At 41.1% G+C, this 22,388-nt stretch overlaps 1 protein-coding gene across 1 annotated transcript in view; it reads left to right on the top strand.

Moving 5' to 3' along the window:
• Positions 1 to 865: 865 nt before the first annotated feature.
• The window catches only part of gcgrb (glucagon receptor b), a 36,923-nt gene continuing 15,400 nt past the window's right edge, over positions 866 to 22,388 (top strand). Inside the window, exon 1 of the mRNA XM_030065420.1 lies at positions 866 to 1,147. The gene's annotated coding sequence lies outside the window, so the exon portion shown is untranslated. The remainder of the gene's footprint in view (positions 1,148 to 22,388) is intronic.

Here is a 22,388-nt window from a genome sequence, read left to right as displayed (position 1 = left end):
TGCTTTTCATGAATTTTACAAGAACTTGCACAAATTCCCTTCAGGGAATAGTAAAGTAATGTGATTCAACCCGGACATCATCTCTCCAACATACAACAAAAAGCCTTTTAAGCACTATTTATGCTGACACCAATCAGAATTTACTGTTCCACTCTACACAGATACTGCACTGTCTATAGGAACTATATGCCGGCCTATGTTTAACATGTCTGTATTCTAGTACAGTACGAGTTAACTGCCTCCACCGTGTCCGGATTGTTCATCTGCACATTCCTATGAATCGCTACAGCTCTCTGAAACTTTTTGTTTTCTTCTTCAGACTTGTTCATATCCAAATTTACAGGCTCTGTACCTTATCTACAGTTGTACCTTCAAATATTTGATCGGATATGCAGTTCTTGCATTGCCCCTCTACACTGTTCTGCTGACCCGTTCTGTACATGCATCACTCTCTTAGATGTGTTCACTCTTGTGTGCATGAGCACAGTTTTGAATATATTTTACATAATATATTTTCATATTGGCTGTCTTCTTATTGTCATCTCTTTATATATGCTATGTATATACAGAAATGTTTGTTCAATATTTTTCATGCATTCTTTACTATATTATTTCTGAGTAAAAAAAAAAACAAACAAAAAAAAAAAAAACACTTAATATTACTTATTATTTTTACTTAAGGATAACCTACAAAATATTTTGCAAGGTCACCGGTGAGACTTTTATTTTTTTAATAGCTGACCGGAAACCGTGGTGTTCATTCTGGTTGTCTTGACAGTGGTTGGCAGCTCGGAGCGCACTGAGTTGATCATTCAGCCTGTCCAGTGCGACGCACTTGAGTCCATTCTGCAACAGAGGCGAGATTTAATCTGGGGGGAAATCGAAATTCTAAAGAAGAGAAACAAACATCCAGTTTGACTTTGGAGACTGGGGGAAAGTCAAATATCGAACAGTCACGTTTTACTTTTTTTTTTTTTTTCCCAAATACTTTATGACTTTTTGTCCTCGGAGTTTTTTCGATTGTTAAACCAGGTTGTGTCTTCCCTTGTGATCTGTGGATTGTACCTGCAGCGATGGGCCGGGCCGGGAGATGAGCAGCGGGCGGTGTGGGGGTGTCAGGGGCGCCAGAGGAGGTCCGGACGCTTAGGTAAAGACTCTGTTAATTGTATGTACCTGTTTATTCTAATCAACTTATCTCTTCTTTGTCTTTTTAATGCTGCCCAAATTGTTAGGGCTGGAAGCTGGGTGCAACATTCAAATATGAGTTAACTCTTTTTTTCTTTTCTTTTCTTTTCGGTGTTTGTGGTCTCTAAGCAACTCTGACATGAACACAGTTTTAGTCACATCTCAGCGTGCAGACTTAACTTTATGCAGCTTTTTGGAGCTTCCAAATGAAATACTGACCCCATCATGTGCGTGGAAAAACACATTGATATATTACAGAGTCTGGATGTGTTCTTGGCTCTTCCATAAGCCCATGGTCAAACAGAACTCACTTGTGTCTGTTGCTTAAACCCTCTCAGCGCCTTTTGCGACTTTTGTTTCGTTCGTGTATGAGACTGCAGACAGTGCGTGTTGCCAGTGCAGCTCCCCGTTATCAGAGCGCTGCTCCTCTTATCACGGTGGAGGAATCAGCCAACTCAGTTTAAAAACTGCGTTAGCCACTATCTTTACAGTGAACTGGTCTCCCATATCTTGATCTGCTTTATTCAGCTGTTTACCCAAATCCGGTGTGTTTGTAAGTGATCAGATGCATGCATATCGCCTGGCTGGGCCGCTTATCTGTAAGTTTGAGAGTAATGGGTGTGGATGTGCAAGAACACAAAAGCAGCTGCATTTTGCTCTGGTGATGCAAACTAAGTTCAGACACTGGATGAGATAAGAGGGAGAGGAAGACATAAGGCAGAGTGCAGAGCCTCAGTCTTTGTCCTCACTGAATCCATGAGCGGCTGTTTGCTTGTTTACTGAAGGCTGAATAAGAGAGACTCAGGAGAATTTGACTTTGAATTTGAATTTGAAAAGCGGTCTCATGAAAAGGGTTGGATATGGTAGGCTACATCTGTTTCTGGGTGCCTCTCTCTCTCTCTCCCTCCCTCCCTCCCTCCCTCTGCCTCCATCCTTTCTCTTTTCCATGTACTTTGCGAAAAGCAATCGGCTAAGTTGCCCTGCCTCAGGGTGCAGTCGTATCCCCAGACATCAGACCAGTCTTTTGTAATGGTGTGATGGCCAGAGATTTGATTTGTCTGGTCAGGATGGGCTTGCGTACATAAAGAACCTTCACAGAGGACACATACTGATTCAGAGCCATCGGCCCTATACTGTGCCCTTCTTCTGTCACTCGTCACCCCTCTCTGCCTAAAACTTTCCAGCCAGTAAATAGCCAAAAAGAGATTGTTGCCATGGGAATTTGAAAGGTTTTTGTAAAGCCTACACAAACACAAACACAAACACACGCACACACACACACACACACACACACACACACACACACACACACACACATTCTTGCGTGAATGCACACATTTTTCCTGTAGATATGAAAGTGAGAAAAAGAGAAAAGTATTGATGATGTCATACTAGGTTTGTGTGTTTTCTGGAGGGTTAGAAGTGTGTGATCAAAGTGTGTATGAATGTGTTGATTCCTTGCATATTTCATGTTTTTTTTTTTCTTTTGTAGGGTAATCTATTTGATCTCACTGTTATTTATTCATTAGGCTGGAGTGACGCAGGGATTAAGTGTTTATACATTAAGTCTCTCACACATTCACATTTTCAGCTCTATCACACGCGCGCACACACACACACACACACACACACACACACACACATATATATAGATGCATGGACCTGCACACACAGTTGTTAGGGTCAATTAATGTTAATTGTCAGTCATCATGAAACACGATTAGCTTTCCTTTCAAATAAATTAGTCTGTGTGTGAGAGTGTGTGTGTGTGTGTGCGTGTGTGTGTGTGTGTGTGTGTGTGTGTGTGTGTGTCTGTGTCTGTGTCTGTGTCTGTTTGTGCATGTGTGTGTGAGAGAGAGAGAGTGTTTGTGCTTATACATGCACATGTGTGTTGAGAGAAGCAGGTCTGGCCCATACACAGTCGTTTATTTAATCAACATTGACCCAGACTGGTTTGTGACGCATGCCATGTTCACACACACACACACACACACACACACACACACACACACACACACACACACACACACATACACACACAGCACAGCACATTAGGAGCAGATTGCCTTTGCCTGGTTAAACAGAGACATTTTATCTGTCAGGGAAAATCGCATTAATTCAGTTGCTGATGTCATCAACGTGAGACGCCCCAGTGGCTAATCGCTCCAGGAAATGACCATGGAGCAGAGCAGGCGTGAGACTTGATGCCTTGCAGATGTTTTACTCCGTGTGGCCACAATCCTCCAGCTTCCATCATCACACTCTCATTCCAGCAGCCCAGAGGAGAGCAGAACACGTTCTCGGGTTTCTTCAGCGCTGTGATTGGTGACACACAGCGCACACCAGGAAAAACGCACACATCTGATGAGGCCATAGTGATTTACTGTGTGAGTGCATGAACACGTTGAGCCCAGGTAGTCAGAGGTTGTGTGTGTGTGTGTGTGTGTGTGTGTGTGTGTGTGTGTGAGAGAGAGTGTTGTGCACATGGCATTTGTTGAAGCAAAATAACCAGAACCAATTCTGTAGCTGTGCAGCAAATTTTTCCATCTTATCAAGTCATTTGATGTCATATTCAGTGTTAAAATCTTGTTTTTATTAGAATAAGTGAAAAACTCTGCCAATAGGATGAGATAGACCTCCTTGTTTCTAGTGTTAATCAACTTGTTTCCAGAGGATGTAATTTTCTTAATACAAGTACGCTGCTGTGCCTTTTTCTGCCTTGTTTTGACTTATTTATCCATAATCCTCCGACTCCTCCGAGAGATATACTTTTCATCGTGTCTCATAGGTGCTTTATTCTGTCATTCCAATTTTTCACGACTTTCTCAATCAGTTTGCTCCTAATGACTACATGTAATTTCTGTTTCTGTTTTAAATAATGCTTTTTAAACTTGTTCCCAGAAAAAAAAAAAAAATCCCAAAACAAGTGAAACTGCTTTGGAAATAAGTGGAATTATCTCACCTTACTGGAGGATTTTTATTTTCACTTGTTTAAAGAAAAGCACTGCATGAGAGTGAAGTTGCGGGGTTTTTTTGTTTGTTTGTATGTTTGTTTGTTTGTTTGTTTGTTTGGTGTATCACCTGAATGCCAATGCCCACTGTTGCCAAAGACAGTGTTTGTCACCAAGTGTGTCTGTACTTGCAAGTAGTTAAAAGTTGCTGGGCATGATATATAATTGATAAGAGTATCTGAATCAGATCTTTTCAGTGGCTTTCTGGCTGAGCGTGAAATTGAAAACCATGGATCGCTCCATCACTCTCATCAATGAAGTCGTTCTCTCTCTGTCATCCTGCAGTATTTCAGTCCCTTATCTCTCCCTGGTACCACTTTACTTTGGCCATCCCTCTTGCACCCCTCTCTAACAAAGGTGGCAGCTAAACTCACACCTTTATGTGCTGCTGAATCTGTTTCTCTCCTTTGCTCCCGTCTCTTCATCTCCTCCTATTGCCAGTCCCTCACATTCGACAGTAACCATCTCTGTATCCTCATCACATCCTCCTGCCGTCCTGCTCTTCTCCACAATGCTCTCACTCATATCGCCTCATTCCTAATCTCTCTACATTTTTTCACTTTCTTTCTTGAAGCATAAAATTGAGCTCCTTCTGTGCCAACACATGCCATATAGTGTAGAGTATGTGTGTTTGTGAGATCTGCTCATCTTTTCTCAGGACACACTCACGTTTGGCCCAGTTGCTCTGTATCGTGCTGAAGCACGAATGCCCCCCATCCCCAGTCCCCTGCTGGCCTGCACTCACATTACCCGAACCCCAACCGTACTTAAGCGCGATTGCCTCTGGTACGCATGTCATCACGTTGAAATACGGCACACGCATGGCTCGACGTCACCATAAATCGACTTTTGTTTTTACACGGTTGCAGCAACACAATGGACAACGGCACAGACAACATGGTTGATTATTGATTGCGCGAGGCGGTGATTCGCAGTCACTTGCGCTGCGTGCATAAAACGATTTTGCGGAGGCAGGAGGAAACGCGGGAGGGACGGTCACATGATTTACGTCATATCCACATTTGCGCACTGCTTGCATGACCGTGCATGAGCGCCTGTACCATACTGAAGTACACCCCCTCAAACCGCGCCAGAGCAGGGGAGTACGCTGTGCTTCAGCACGGAGCGGAGAGCTCACACTAGTCAAATAATCCGGATTATGGCTTGGGCACGGTACGAATGGGCTAATGTGAGTAGGCTCTTAGAGTCCCAGCTCTGACCCTTGACCCCTGATGAAGGGCAATGCTCAATGCGTAACCTGTTCTTTCAAGAAGCCAGTGGCTTTTTTAAGCTTTTCTATGACAAGTGCTTTGACTCAGTTACCCCACATCATGTGAGGTATCTCAACATTTTAACTTAAATAAACCCAATTCTAGCACTCTCTGCTCTGCCTTTGCGTCAAACTGCAGTGCTGTGGTATGCACATGTTGTGTTAGCATTCCCTGCACTCAAAGATGACTGTGTCTGATAAGCTCAAGAATTAAAAATGTGTGCATGGGTGAGAGAAAAGAAAGAAAGGTTTGACTTTCTGTGAGAAAGTCAGGAAATTACCATCCAAAGTGTTGAGAGAGAGAGAGAGAGAGAGAGAGAGAGAGAGAGAGAATTAATATAATTATATAAATTTTTGTGTGTGTCTTTGTGTGTGTGTGTGTATTTGTACATGGATGGTTATAGGCTAGGACTCCATGGGACATTTGTGCATTTGTATAGACTTGACCCATATCTGACATATTTACTACTAACATGCAATGAATGCTTTTTAGCAACATCAAAAATGCTTGTTTTTCTTTTTCTTTTTCTTTTTATTCCAACACAACTGCAATGTATTATGGATCTTACTCTTAAGCACTGTGTCACTGTGTAGATGGTATGTCTTGAGAAAGCCTAAACTAAATCCCTGAAATAAATCAATGCATTCTTTCTTTGAAAATGAAAATTTCCATCCCACCAGTAAAATGCTGATAAATTTTGGTGGTGGATATCAAGTTTTGCTATCCCACCAACTATAAACCAAATATCATTTAGTTATATTTCAAATTTAGCTGCTAAAACAATGAGATGAGTGTTGAATTTTGGGATGTCCCTCATAGATTTGCGAAGTGCAGCAAGATGTGCAGGGAGCAGAGCAGAGTAAAGCGAGTGATAAGCTGCCTTCCAGCTGATCCATTATACATGAAGATCTAATATGTAACATAATCTACACAGCCGGGGAGGGGTGCAGGGTGGAGGGAGGAAAAGTGAGAGTGAGTGAATGGCAAGTTTTAACTCTGCTGTATTTGATGCTTAATAAATGAGACAATCTGACCCCTCTATGCATTCTGTCCACTGTGCTTGTGAGGATGCATGAGTGTAAGTACAGTATGTGTGTGTCAGGGACCGGAGTGTTTGCATCGGACTGCATTTACAATTACACAGGTGAACATTCACCCTGAGGGATATCACTTACCCTTCCATGTCTTTCCCTGTCTCTGTGCTAATGTTTCAGTCATGCCACCTGTCTGTCGTCATGACTCCTGTTGTGGTGACAACCATTTTCCCCATTCTCTGCGGGACAGCCGAATGTTATTCTGACTACGGTTCCCCGTGGTGTAAACTTCATCATGTCACAGCAGACAGCCTATCCACCCCCACCATAGCAAACTGATGTTAACAGCAACAAATAAATGTTGAATTTACAGTCAATTAAAGAGCCGTCACTGAGCTCACTTTTAGCAGACTCTGAATGGTATCCAGTTTCATTTGCAAGTGAGCTGGGAAAACAATCAGGGATGTACCAAGTCAGGAATAAGATCTGAAACACTTCCTGCAAAGACGTTACAGCAGGATTAGTTCTGCGACTTTGGTTGTACCAAGAAATTAATAACCCAAACAGCCCAAATCGTTCATACTTGGATTTTTTAACACTATTCTACTTCAAATTGATGGATTTAGAAGTCAACAAGAGAAGTGTTGTTTAAATACCAATATTCTGGCACATCAGAACAATGTTCAACCCCTCCAGGAGGTTAACACTGACAGTGTGGGGTGGTTTTTTTTTTTTGTTTTTTTTGTTTTTTTTATTGTCATCTTGAGACTAGAATAAGAGAGCGTCAACTGAGTCAACTTCTTTCAGGGAGGAGAGTAGGAAGGTGATGATGGAACCTCTTTGGGAGAAGAATGGGGATGTGAAATGCAAATGAAGTGGGAAGGACATGTGATCTACCTGAATAGGGAGTGTGATCAGTAGATGTAGCAGGCAAATGGGAGAAAAAGATAGAGAGTTGTGTGTAAAAGAGTGCGCAGCAGATTGGAAAGTAAATCGTTAGAATATTAAAAGCTCTCACTCCCAACTGTTAATATGAACTTCAAACATAAACAACATAACAACATAGACAACAACATAAACTGCATTTGACTGAAGTCGCTGTTTATAATGGATGCAGGATATAAAGGCAAATGTTGAAAAAGAGGTGTAACAGAAGTATAGTGTAGGTTATGAGATACAGTCATAGAAATTGAATTCAGTTCCATTCAGTTTCTATGGATACAGTACAATCGGAAATCAGATGTCACACTTTTTCCCTAAGCATCAAGATGGCAGAGTTTCAGTCATCAACTCCACTTCATTAGAAAGAACATCCTCTGTGTGGCCTTGGGATTGCAATAATGCTGTATATTCCTCTTTAAAATATCAGAAAAGAAGGAAATATTTTAGGTTTTGAGGCTCTCTGTCACCCGTGGCCAAATAGGAACAGGGAATTGGAAACAGGAAGAGGCAGAATAAAGGAGAGGAAGTGGACTATATTTGGTGTCCATTTGAGGATGAGGAGTAAGAAGTTTGCGACAGGGTGACATGGTGGCACAGTGTGCAATAAGTGGTTAACACATGTTTAAATCTCAGCATTAATTGTGTGAGAGCTCAGAGCAAAACAACTACATCTTCAAGAAGGATTATCAGGATGTCTGCTAAATACTTCAACTGTAAAATCTTATTTAACAAAGAATGTTGGTGAAAGAAAGCCGTCCTCACTGCAGCTGCTGATCTGTGGTCAGCTTTGGGTTTCCATAGGGATGTAGGGAGTACCACAGTCAGCGGGCTTGGCAGTGCGTCTCAAGGGAGGAAACTCAGAATTTGGTGATGTTGTTCAGGCAGCCATAGTCTGCGAAGGATTTTCCTCCAAACACTGAATATAATCCTTATAATTACAGTTATGTACGTTTTGTATAGTTTGTCCAATTACTTTTGAGCCTCTGAAAATGGGGTGACAATGTATAAAACTGGCTGACAGCTAATGCCATGTTTTTGTTCAAGCCCTCACATTAAAGCTGAAAGTCTGCACTTCAGACACGTCTTGAATATTCAAATCCACTGTGGTGGAGTATAATAGCAAAGTTAGAAAAAAAAAACAATAATAATAATCATCCATTTTTCCTTCTGCATAGTTTTGGATGATATTTGTTTTTATTTCTGAACCTTATTTGTTACTGCATTTGTCAACAAGCCACAAAAGTCACTCCTCAGCTTCTTTGCGTATGCTGTTGTCATGGAAATGGCTCCAATGTGCGTGGAGATAGTCAGCAAGACAGCCACACACAGCCAAGTGTCAATCAAGGGTCTCTCTCTCTCTCTCTCTCTCTCTCTCTCTCTCTCTCTCTCTCTCTCACACACACACACACACACACACACAAAGGACCCAACACAGACAAAGAGAGTTGCTTGTTTTTGCTTGTTGGTTTTTCATATGGTTTGCTGTGGGAATAGTCTAATGATTTTGCAATTTTGCGTTGCTGAGCCCAGTTTTCTTGTCCCAGTGGGTCTGCTGCTCTGCCGAGACACAGCAGCTGTTTTGACCAGAGAGAGTCCACTCAGTACAGCAGGGATGCTGCATCTCTGCATCGCTTCACACAACTGATCCTCACCAAATACCACCAAATATGAGAGGAGGCACAGTAGTTAAAGATGAAGGCCATTCCTCTCAGGAAGCTTTTGTCTGTATTTATTTAGCTTTATTTTCATTCATATCACAAAGTTGTGGTAAAAATCAAAAAGTTTCCAAAAAAAAAAAAAAGTAAGAAAACATAACACACAACAACTAATTTCATTAGCACTTAGTAATAATAAACCTGCACGGGTTTTGCCACTGGTGTGGTGCATGATGGGGGTGTGGACAGGGTGGTGCTAGAGGAAATGCTGTAGAGCTACCAAAATTGACAAGATGAATAAAATGCATGCGAGTGTGTTAGGAGTTCTCTTTGTGGGTGTGTGGATGTAGTTCTGAAATTTCACATTCATCAGAGGTGGTGTTGTTGCTCCATGACAGATTCCCAGTTACTGTCAGGCCAAGGTACTTAAAGGTGGTGACCTGCTCCCCTGCCATTTAGGTTGAGCGAGGTGTGGCTGTGTTGTCCTGACTTGTGAAAGTCCACAATCACTTCCTTGTTCCTCTTGATATTCAGAGCCGGGTTGTGACTGTTACACCATGTTGCCAGCTTTTGTACTTCCCTCCTATACGCAGATTCATCATCATTCTATGAATCTGCCCAAGCACTGTGATATTATTTGTAAATTTAATGATGGTATTAGAAGAATAGGTGAGGGGGACAGTCGTGTGTAAAGAGGCTGTGCAGTGGTGGACTGAGCACAAGTCCCTGTGGAGCACTGGTGTTTAGGGATTAGAGTGGATGATCCGCCCGCTAGATGTTGAGGCATGTTGCCTTGAAGCCTTGGAGATAAGTGTGGACTGGACAGCCAGCCAATAGGGCAAGAAATGTTTCCCCAGTCCACAAATGTCCCAGAGGAAGGGCACTGGGGGTTGAAATGAAGATGTTAAAAATTGACTTCCATGGAATTGCTCAGAATGAGAGGAAATGGTGGAGGTTTTTCTTGTTTGTCTATGTCTTGGCTGTTGATGTTCATGGCCCTAAATCTCTGCATGTGGCTACATTCACTTTAGGTTGTTGAATACAGCTCCAAAAAAGTTTTTTATGTCATTAATTTTAACAGGTCACTGTAACAGTTTAATAAGTTTTAATACCTCAGCAATAGTGAAATCCATTAGATAGAATTAAATGGATTTGCAGTGTTTTAGTCTACACCACAAACAGTTTATGCTCCGCCCACGTCCAGATTTATGTGAATTCAGATACAACATCAATTTGTTTGGTTCAACAAAACAAATGTGTGACTCAACACAGGAGGTCCAACTCCTCCGGTCAGGACTCAGCAGTCGACCTGCACCTGAAAGAAAAGGTACACTTGTTTGAGGACCACAACATCTGCATCTTGGATCAAGAGGACAGATGGTTCGAAAGAGGAGTGCAGGAAGCAATCTATGTCAAGATAGAGAAACCATCTCTCAACAGAGGAAGAGGTCTGAGACACCATCTATCGCTGCCTTATAACACCACCCTGTAATCCCTTCTCAGGAGGTTGAACCATTCACCCTTGACCCCTGGTGACCCAAAAACCACTACGGATGGACGGATCCTGGTTGACAGCGTCACTTGGAGCAAAGAGGATATTGATTTCCATCTCATTCAATCATGAACAAAAACCAAACTTTAAGTCTCCTATGATTTACCAACATCAATTTGCCCCCTCAGTCACGTTTTTAAGAGTAATCCCAGACTGATTACCATAACAATCAGCATCAGTGCCTGCCAAGCCCGGATTACTGTGCCTGAAGGCTAGCCAGACATCACCAGACTAATTCATAAATGTAAATTAGTCTGGAACCTGTCAGTTCAATTCTAAGGATTGTTATCAACGGTCCCAGACCAAAATGCCACTGGATGCAATTTGATAGCCATACAACCAATCAGATCAGTGAAATGTGTGATGTAGCACTGAGCAAGAATGCTCCTCTGTCAGTCATCATATCAAACTCACCCAAAATCTGATAAATGGTTGTGACTGGCCTTACCTGGGCCAGGTCAGCTGGGAATCTGTCTGACCGGGAGGGGGACCAGACCGGCCTGCAAGAGCAAATAACACCAGCGCACAGATCCATCTGGTTCCCAGGCTACCTGAAGGCTTGATGTAGATCACAAACAGGCCTGTGACATTTCTCTGTGAGCTCCTCAATTAACCCAGGTCGTCCGTCGGGTTTAATCTCTCTCTCTGTCTCACTCTCTCTCTTTCTCATGTGTCTTTCCTCTTTAGTGGGTAAAGGCAGCTATACAGATTGATAGATTGATAGTTTTTCCTGTGGTAATGAACCAGTCATTGATCCACAACAACAGTTAACTCCTCAGTATTTGATGGGATGTGACTGTGATCAGACATCACTGAGAATCAAGTGAGGGGTAATTTACAGCCAGAAGGAAACAAGTTGAAGTTCAAGAAACAAGTTTTCAAACAAGGTTCATGAAACAAGGTTCAAACAAAGTTTGATGTTTCCCAAATCAAAGTGATGTTTTCCTAACTTTTTGGCTGCAGCAGGTGTTAACAGACTATTTTAGTGATTTTGGAATGTTTAGTTTAAAATCTACAAAATGTATCTACATTTCTGCTAGTCTTCTCCCCGAGCAAGCAGTCATATTTTATAACTCCGATATCATTTTCCCTACCTTTTATCCAATCATTGGTTTCCCAATGGTTTCACTTAAAATATGAAAGTGAACTTTCAGAGACTTCAAACTTTCCTCACACTAGTATTCCAGAAATAATGTGGACGACTTTATTATTACATAATAAACATTATTTTTCCTAAAGGCAGCAGCACTGTTGTGTTTTAATGACTTGAAACTGGGCGGAGTGAAACAGTCTCTCTGCTGGAAAATAGTCCCTGGGGAAAATCTTTACAGTGAATTATCAATTCTGAGGTTTATGAATGGTGATGCCTTTGTTAGTCACAGAAGCAGAACATTATAAGTTGGCTGTTTGAACCAAAAATTCAAATTTCAAAAATTAAGGGATTTTTATTATATGTTGTGAAATCTTCAGTATGTTCGCATGATTTGCAAAATGGTTTGCTGCAATGTTAAATGTGTGTAAACTGTAGTAAATAGGCCAAACATTCAAAAGCACTGATGTGGTCCTTTAAATTGCATGTTTGATGCTAGTAAATAAATCAAGCTTTCAGCAGGGAGTGACATTATCAAACCTTCTCGTAGTGACCGTCTGCAGCAGTGGCAAGAATTGAGTATTCCCCAGAGTCACATGCATGCAGTTGGCTCGTAGATGCATTACATGTTTCCAGCGGTGCAAAACGGTACAAAACAGGTCGACTGATATAGAATCTTTCCAGGCAAAGAATAAAAGAAATCTGGTCTGTGGGCTGAGGGTCTCCTGTTGCCCAGGATTCTTAGAAACAGGACTTTTTGTTGTGTCTGTTTGTCTGGCCTCATACACTCGTACAACTGATGTTAATAGATAACTCCCTCTGTGTTTGCATGTGTGTGTGTGTGTGTGTGTGTGTGTGTGTGTGTGGCTGTGTATTGCCTTGGTATGCTGACTAAACTGACCTTACTTCTCTGCTGTTTAAGAGACTCAAACCTTGTCACTCTTTTCAGGTAAATATTCCTCCTCAGATATTTTACACTTCACGTTTGCTCTTGCATTGAAAAATCTTATTTTCCTCTATGGGCAAAATAAATGGCCCTAGGCCTATGAAACCCTTCCAAACTGTTTAGTTTTGATTTATTTAGTCATGGATACCAGAATAAAAAGATGTATTGGAGCTAACAGCAGAATTATACTGTTCAGAGGACAAAGGAGCAAAGGCCCTTCATCCTCATTAATCTCAATAATATCACACAAGGTGAAATTCCACCTTAATATTTCACTCTATTTTGGAGTGTGCCATATAAATAAAACCCATTATTATCAGTCTTTCCAATTTGAGCTATTTTAATCCCTTGATTTTATTGGTTTATGTACGTGTTTATGTGTGATATTCAGAAATCATGTCTCATTTACGTACATCTACCGCCTGCGTCTCACTACAATCAATTTCCTCCTTCACTCCATAGTGATTTATTCTTGCTGCTTGTCACAGAAACGACCCGAGGCAAACTTTCGTGTTGAGATCTTAATGAAGCCGCTTTTCTCAGCGGTGTTTTTCACACTGATATTAGGCTCCGCTGCTCTGATTGACATTACTCACAGGATGCCATCAGGTTCCCGTAAGACCCAAACACATTTTTCTTTTTTGCTTTAGGTTTTCTCATCTTCTTTCCCTGTGTCTGAGAGACAAAGTGTGTACTATTCCTTTGATTTGCCAATTATGATTCTACATCAGTAACACCCCCATCTCCTCCTCCCTTTGGCTCTCTGTTGTCACACACACACACACACACACACACACACATTTGATAACATTTTTGTGATTTTTCAGGTGCGAGGACTGTTGCTTGATCCAGTCTGATTGGTGTTGTTGACAAGGCAATACTTCTGCTGTGTCTTGACACGCACACACACACACACACACACACTGTAGGCCTGTTCAGTGTAAATATTTGTGTGTAGCAGCAGGTTTGTCACAGTGGCTGACTCTCTCCAGAGCAGGCTTGGCCCTAATGGACGATGGGAAACGTGAACAACAAGGGAGACAGTGCAGAAGGGGGAAGACAGGGGGGATTAAGGAGGGAATGTCAGGATTGTACACGTTCAGGTGACATAGACCATGGCTGTGTAAGGAAAGGGATTGGGAATTGCACTGCAAATTCAGATACTCGTTGACACCAGAGAGAGAGAGAGAGAGAGAGAGAGAGAGAGAGAGAGAGAGAGAGAGAGAGAGAGAGAGACTGTTCTCCACTCTCACTCCATTTGTATAGATGAAAATGTGCAGTGTGAGCGTAGGTTTACTTGACAGGCCTGAACCTCACCACAGAGCTGACATCACAGCCTCTGAGCAGCTTCTGTAACCCACCTGGCCGTCCCTTTGAGTTGTCATGTAGTGGAGAAAGGTGCAGTTCTGCTCTGCTTCAAATCCCCCTGCATGTACCCTCATCTCTCTGCGTCTCAGTGTGTGTGTGTGTGTGTGTGTGTGTGTGTGTGTGTGTGTGTGTGAGTGTGTGTGTGTGTGTGTGTGTGGACTGCAGAAATATCCATTTCAATGAATCATTTAGTTTCATATTCAGTGTTAAAGTCTTCTTTTTTTAAAAATAAGTGAAAAAAAAATCTGCCAGTGGGCTGATAAATTTTTTTTTCTCCAGAATTTTCTTGAATCAAGTGTCATTTTCTTGATACTTTTTTCTGCCTTATTCTATCTTGTCTTAACAATATTTTTACTTGTTCCCAGGAAAAATTCTGAGATGTGAGAAACTGCATTGGAAACAAGTGGGATGATCTCATCCCACTGGCAGATTTTGGACCGGACAATTTCCACGCTGAATATGAAACTAAATGACGTGTGTGTGCTGTCACACTCTTAATTGTATTTCAACACACTGACTTATAAGCCGCTGCACAGATCCTGAAAGCGAGGTAGTGAACGGGGGGTGCACTTTCTAGCTCGGTGCTCTGCCACAAAATCAGTCACAAAGAGCCCATGTGGAACATGGGATACTGTTCAGAAAACTCAGGAGTTCAGCCTCAGTTTAACTGTTTTGTTTTTCATTTTTTTGTTTGTTTTTGTTTTTTTATTTCACAGGCCTTCATCAGGGTGACCAGTAATGAGAAACAAACAAGACATATATAGTGTAGGAGAAATAACAACATATACTCATTACCATAATAAAGCAGATGACTCAAATGGAAAGGAAAAAAAAAAACAAACCTAAAAATCCACATATCCCAAAATATACTCTACAATCTATGAAAGACAGTTAGTGAAAAAGAAAAACACATAACTCATGAAAATGGGAAAAAAATGTAAATGTAAACTCATGAGCTCATGTCCCCCAAAGACAAACAAAACAAATCAAATTATAAGAAAGGAGAAAAATCAATATCTGGAGACCTGGAAACACCATAGCATTAAGTTGGAAAATCCAAAAGGTTTCCCGTTATAAGAGATATTTAAGACGACCCACCCCCCACACTCTGAAGACTAGGCCTCAATGGCTGTGACTACAGTGAACTGGGGCTGGCCAGCCTGTCTGTGGTGTTAGGCCACGGGGTATTTGTCACTGGAAGTCCTGATGGTATAAAAATGCTCTGACACCCTGTCCCTCAGCCCACATTGGGTTCAACCTACATGAAAATAACCACATTCACACTCCAGCCTGTATATAACGTGTTGTGTTGCAGTTAACAAATGAATGAAGACCCAGAACATACTACAGTGTATTCACTCCTTTGTAAACTGCAATACAACACATGTCGTAAACGGTTTCAGGACTTCAGGACTTCCAATCTTCCAATCTTTTTTGCCTAAATTTTCTTTGAGTGCTGTTAAAGCCATGTTCTCCATTATTTCTTTTTGACAGATATACACACTTTGTGTGTACAGTGTGTTTTACTACAAGTATTTTATAACTGACATGTTGCATGCACAGTCACACGTGTTTGTTGTAGGAAAATGATGCGTCTGCACAGATATGTGAGTGTGGCTGCATCATGTGGTTTATGAAATGTTCATGTAGACTATGAGAAAAATGAGAGAAAGAGAGAAATGGAAACGATCTATCAATTTAAAGGCCTTTCGAGGGATGGGAGTTGGAAATTAGCAGTAGCTGTAAATGCTATGATGCATTGCGTTGGAAAATTCTGTTTGTGTACTGAAATTCTCTTTGTGTACTGTATCTGTCCTTATCAAATAAATATGAAATGAAATGAAATGAAATGAAAGATATGGGATGAATGTGAACAGTTGGCTGCAGCAGATGCTCCTCCTGACTCTCTTTGATGACAACATTGCCCTGAACGCCTCGCGATGACAGCACCAAGAGCCTTGACATACTGTACGTCGCACAATCTGGCCAAAGGGTGAACTGAGGAACCACTTAGGCAGAAAGACACGGACAAAATATTTATCTGTTTCCATTTCCAGAATCATTGAATCTAGACTACGTGGTATTCAGCCGTGGCATAAAATCTGACAAGATACTTTGCACCAGTGCAGGAGAATCTTTAAACAACTGGCACTAACCTGAATTTCTCAACACAAACAGGAGACCTCAGCTCAGAAATTCTCATTTATGTAATAAGCACTGACCCAAAAAGTTCAAAATTGCATATCAAGCTGTCAGCACTCACAAACATGTATATACCACTTTTTAAATCTATAAATCTATAATTAACAGAATAATCTAATTCCTTTACAATATCTCAAACATAGTTCATCTGACAAAAAATAGACCCAAATTCTCTACTCTTTCACACTTTTATATTTTCTTACTTACTGAAATGAAAAAGAGAAATGAGAAGAGAAAAAGCTGTTTGCTTTAACAATTTTAATGAGCTCAGGATTAATTGCAAACAGTGCAAATGAACCTCAACATATTGAGTGGATTTATTCAATCTGAACCAGAGTAGAATGCTTGGATCAGCAGTTTTGCACTTTAAAGATCAACTGTGCACAACAGGGACAAACTTATTTAAATGGAAACCAACAGCTCTGCTGTAATGAATGTTCACAAAAGTGCAACTTTCATAAAAAGAAGCTGGTAAATTAGATTCTTCCATTCAAAAATATGTTGAAAACAAAGTGTTCCTTGCAAGTCTGTCACCGATACAGCTACAGGAAATCAGCTGTCACTGGTGGATGTGCACTGCAAATGAAATCACCATCATGAGCTATATATCAGTTCTTAAGAGAAAACTCCCTGTCAAGTCAAGGGATTATGTATGTAAACAAGCATGTTAGTTAATGCACAAGCCCTACTGGGCATGCTGGTGGTACTAGAGGGAAGGTCATAGGGTCACCCAAATTGCCAGGTTTCTTCCTCTCGGCAGCATGAATGTTGTCACTATATTTGATGGCGGTCCATAAAATAGATTTGGAGGTATACCCCTCTGCACCAAACCACTAACAAACCAACTAACACGGTGATGTAGGCCTGTAGGCTCTTGCTTCCCAGCAGGGCAGAAAGATATTAATTTATATTTTCTTAAAGGCACATTATCATGACGTATGATTTTGCTGTGATAGTGCTATGTAATCTGTGTCTAACTTCCCAGATACAGCCAAAGATCACATAGCCAGACCTATCTTAGTGTTGTGTCAGTGCTAAAGAAAGGTCTAGCTCAACTCACTATTATTCTGCTATTAGGAAAATAACACTGGTCTGTATGTATTTCTGTCAACCAATCAGTCTTCATCGGTGGCTCTAAGCACTGGACGCAGTGATGGCGCCCTTGAAAAACAGTGCTCATGGGGAACTTGGAGCTCAGTGGACTCTTTAAAACCATAAACAGTGCAAAAATGCTGTATGTAGCTCTTGCAGAATGACATTAAACTGATATCAGAGAAGCCTGTGTGAAGTGGAGTGGATCAGTACATTTGTACATACACACTAGCTCAGAGGTTGGTGTTGTTACTGCTTCACATAGCAACAGGGATTTTGAAAACGGTAACATGTAGATAGTGGAAGTGGAGGAGGATGCTGACTGAAATAGTCACCCAATGGCAGGCTCATACCCACAGTCTATATTGAGTGAGTCAGACTACTAACACCTGACACAGAGTGGTGCTCTGGGCAGTGATGTGCTGGATAATAGCCTTTGTGGCTGATGTTGCCACATGTTCATGGAAGTGAGAAGAAGTAGCAGGTTCCCCAGTGATGGTTTCAAATGGTTCAGGTCTCATTACACCGTAGCTCGCTCTCACATCCAGTGCTAGAACACTGCAAATTCCATCAGTGAAATGTGATTCAGAGAGTAGCTCTGAAAGTTTAAGATGTCTATCTTCATATTCTGAAACCAAATACCCCGGAAAATAAGAATCATCACGATAACATGTAGGTAATAATGAAAATAAATCAAACTCAAACTGCAAAGCAAAGCCAAGGGATAAGGTGTTAATATGCCTCAGAATGTTGTGATATAAACTTTTTCTAGGATCAAACATATACAATTTTAAACATAACACTTTAGTATATTAAATGGTTTCTGAACATTGATATGCATATAAAATCACTAATTGAGGAGTTTAAGCCTGAGACATCTGGTTACATGGTGGGATCTCATGCCATCTATGTCATGGTAACTGTTACTAAGGTAAATAGTAATGTCTAACAAGGTTATTAGGTTAAATGGGGTTATAAATAGAGTTTTTAAATTCATGTGTTTTAAATGCATGATAATCAAGAGTTGTTTTAATTTCTCTCACACCATCTGTTTTGACACAGTTTGTCAAAATCTCCCTGGTAATAATAGCCATGGTTGCGAAGGATGAGATATGGAGCTCTGAAGCACAGAGAAGGTTGTTAAAATGGGTTTAGAAACCACAATGTTTGGCTTTTACCAAATTTTGAATTTTTATTAGCCTTTGGGTTTTATCAGTTGTTGAGGAATGGAAGTGCTGGTTATGACGCCCAGTTTTATCACAAGCATTCCCTTATAAAGCCTGAGCCATGTAAGGCTGTTTATTGTATTTTACGGTCCAGTGCATTTTGTGGTGGTTGATTCAAGGATGTAGATTGCAGACTGAGGTTTATGACTGAAGTATATTGATTTTTTTTTTTAAACTTGTAGCTGCTGAAGCGTCATAAAGCAGCCTCAAATTCACTGATTCTTGTATCTAATAGAAGTTTTCGCATCTCTTATCTTTGCAGAACTCAGAGAAACCATGATCAGTTCTCAAAATCAAAACTGAGAAGGCACAAACTGAGTCTCTGCCTTTAAAATATTGTTTCCCAGAATGAGCAAGAACCTGTGATATGAACCTTTCAAGCAAAATGTGTTCATTATGGCTGTAGTTACAGATTCCACTGTAGTAATAATGAACCATGAAACTGTCCACCTTTTCCAAATGTTACCCATCATGCCTCAGTCTCCGTCTGTGGGCCAGACCCAGACAGTGTCTTTGTTCTACTTTCCCATCATGTCCTCTGTGTTTTGACATGAATGTTATGCGGGTGCCATTATTGTGTTTATCCCTGCTTCCGTGCAACACTTGTACACACACGCAGTCACATGCATGTGAACACACACAAACAAGCACAGACAACACATGGACATTAAACTTATATGATTGAAAACAATATTATGGTATTTATAGTGATTTTTTTTTTATGCAAAATGACATGATTAAAAAAAATTAATGGCCTTCCCATTTAACTGAATGGTGAAAACAGGTTTCAAACACAACTCTAAAAATTTCAAGTATTTCTTTTTTGTCATGCCTGCACTAATTTGGTCAGTTTTTAACATTTTGTTCATCATCATGAGTTCAGTGTCACAATATCTCAATATCACCATGTGATTCTACTGATGGACAATAAATGATAATATTGAATTATCAGTCACCTCTACTAAACAGTAAAATAAATGCTCAGGTGCTTAGGATTGTATAGATTTCTCCTTTTTTCTTTAGATGCAATTGCTTCCTTTTTTTATCAGATACTTTCCAATTTTCCATTAAAGCCAGTGTGTGTCAGTGAATATCATCCTTCATCCTCCATCCAGTGACCATGCAGTTTCTGTCCCCTATGTTGGTGGCTGTCATAAGTTTGACGGTGTGTATCACAAAGTGTTTAGCCTATGCGCCCTTAGTGTAAGCATGACAGGGCTGTTGGTGGGTTAGTTTGGATATGATACACACTCACAACACATTCTCTTGTGACATTTCTACTTACAGATCTAAATTCTGGCCAGTCTTGGTGAGCATGAGTGCCACTTTTGGTACACATTTTTTAACATTTGTAGTGTTTTTTTGTTTGTTTGTATTATCAGTGTGTGTGTCTGTGTGTATGTAGTCACTCTAGGTTGTTTCTATAGGAGAGAGTGCATGAATGGAACCAGAGAAGGAGAATATATAGTTGGTAGCATACACGCTGAGGTGTAAGTCAAGAATTTTTATGGAGTAGTCCAGGGAGCAGAGGCTGGCTGAGGATTTAGGGTCCGGGTCTTGGCATTTTCCATGGGAGAGTGAGAATGGTATGTACTGGCCAAGCCTTCTCCCCATGTGTTCTCTTTCTCTCTCCCTTTCTCTCTCTCTCTCTCTCATTCACACACACACACACACACACACACACACACACATAGGCACACAACTTTTATGGCTCTCATCTGGACATCGCTGGACACATGCCCTCCAATCCAACACAGTCACCTTACCGGGACCAGAACACACAGGACATTACCGAACAGAAATGCCACTTTCTAGTGAGTACTGTCATCAACGGAAAGCTGCTCATACCATCTGTCAGTGTCACAGCCATAACCCAACTTCTCTCCAACCCAGATGTCTCCCATTTGGCTAAGTGGAAGTGATTTGAAAATGATATTTGCTTCAGTGCTGGGTGTCAAACTATCTCCCCTGCTTCAGTGTCATATGTAAAACTTGCAGAACGGAGCTGATTCTGCTGTAATGTTGTCAGCATGCAGTGACGGATAAAGAACTTTGTCCTACTAATGGGCAATATACTATGGAAGCTTATAGGCTGTCACACACGGCAGTGCAGGTCAGGGAGTTCTCAGGCTCAGATGAGGGGCTAAAGTACCAACGACGAATGTGTTTACAGGGTAAAGAACTGAAGGCTACGTGTTTAGGAGGCCGCTGTTTCATGTGTAAACTATATTACAGTGTTTTGATTAGCCAGGGTAGGGGTTTAAACCTGTTGATCTGACATGCATACAGGTGACATGATAGAAACCTGTGCGTTTCAGTTCCTCAGTGCCCCATCATCCTGTGAGACGCAAATGACGCAGAAATAAGTCTGGCAAAGGAAATAATAAAGAGAAGTGAACAGACTAGGATTATTAAGGGTTAGATGATGGGATTTTTTTTTTGTGCTGACAAGACATCAGCAGGAAGCTTTGTGTGACCAGACAGTTAGACAGTAGTAGAGAAGGGTGATGTTAGGGATCACAAGAAGAGTATCTGATGAGAAATGTAGAGAGACAGGAAGTGTATCATCAGAGAGAGAGAGAGAGAGAGAGCAAGACCTGCAATGGGAAAAATATGAAACAAGGAGAAAGAAAGATGGCCGTTACTTGGTTTATGAAGCGTATCGTCTGCAGCGGGAGCAGGTTCTGGGTCGCCCAAAGCACCCAGCTGAGTTAATCATAACAGGCAAACATGCCTACACATGCACGTGGACATGCGTGCACTCATACACACACACACACACACACACACACACACACGTCATTTTGATCGTAAGCTACTACCTAAGCACACCTGATCTATGTAAACCCCTGTCACTGCAAGGAGAGGACAGCAAATGGACGTGATTGGCATGGAAAGAAAGAAAGAAAGAAAGAAAGAAAGAAAGAAAGAAAGAAAGAAAGAAAGAAAGAAAGAAAGAAAGAAAGAGAGCTAAGGGACAGCAGCAGTTCGATTCCTGTCTCCATGTGGGGCTGAGTGGCTCACTGAGGCAGAGACAGCATAATTACGGCTCTGTTTCTTGATGGCAGTAGCTCCACCACACACTGCTGGAGCTAATGCCACACACATCTCTCCGTTACCACCCACATACTGTTATACTCCACCTAATTAATGCTCACATCACATAGAGAGTGAGAGAAGGTTTATTGATTAAAACAGCTTAATGAAGGGTTGGGTGAGGGGGAGGAGGTACAAGCAATGTTACTAACAAGTGCAAATGCACAAACACCATTAGTGAAGCAACTACAATGAATTCAGCTATTTAACCTTAATGACAGTGGGGGGATGGAGTGTTTCCTTGAAAGACTTCATGACTGCTCATTTGATCAGTTGAGATCGATGTGGCTGTAGGGTGATAAGTAGCTGGAGATCTTCTAATGACCTGCCCTCACTGCCTCTCTCTATTTCCCGCTCTCTTTCTCTTGGTCTGGCTCTCTTTCTCCAGGACGGGCACAAATATTGTGCATTATATTGAAAACATGCAAGGGGAGAGAGGCATGATATCATGTTTTGCAACACTGATAAAGTCTATAAAGGAACAGCAAGAAGAAACAACTGGTTAACGCCTGTAGTTCTGATGAGATATTTTTCACTTTTTTCATACTGATGTTATTCCTTAATTTATTTATTGTTCCAAAAGTATGTTCATGAACCTTGCTTTGACAATATGACATTTTTACTTTTTATGCCAATGAAGCACCTTTAAATTGAATTGAACTGAACTCAGCTGAGAAACAGAGAAAGCATTTCTTATGCAATATGTGGCACATTTATG

This window comes from Myripristis murdjan, chromosome 1 (genome assembly GCF_902150065.1).
Source record: "Myripristis murdjan chromosome 1, fMyrMur1.1, whole genome shotgun sequence".
In the NCBI taxonomy this organism is placed as follows: domain Eukaryota; kingdom Metazoa; phylum Chordata; class Actinopteri; order Holocentriformes; family Holocentridae; genus Myripristis; species Myripristis murdjan.
Note: the sequence above shows the minus strand (reverse complement) of the source record. Positions and strands in the feature narration are given on the sequence as shown.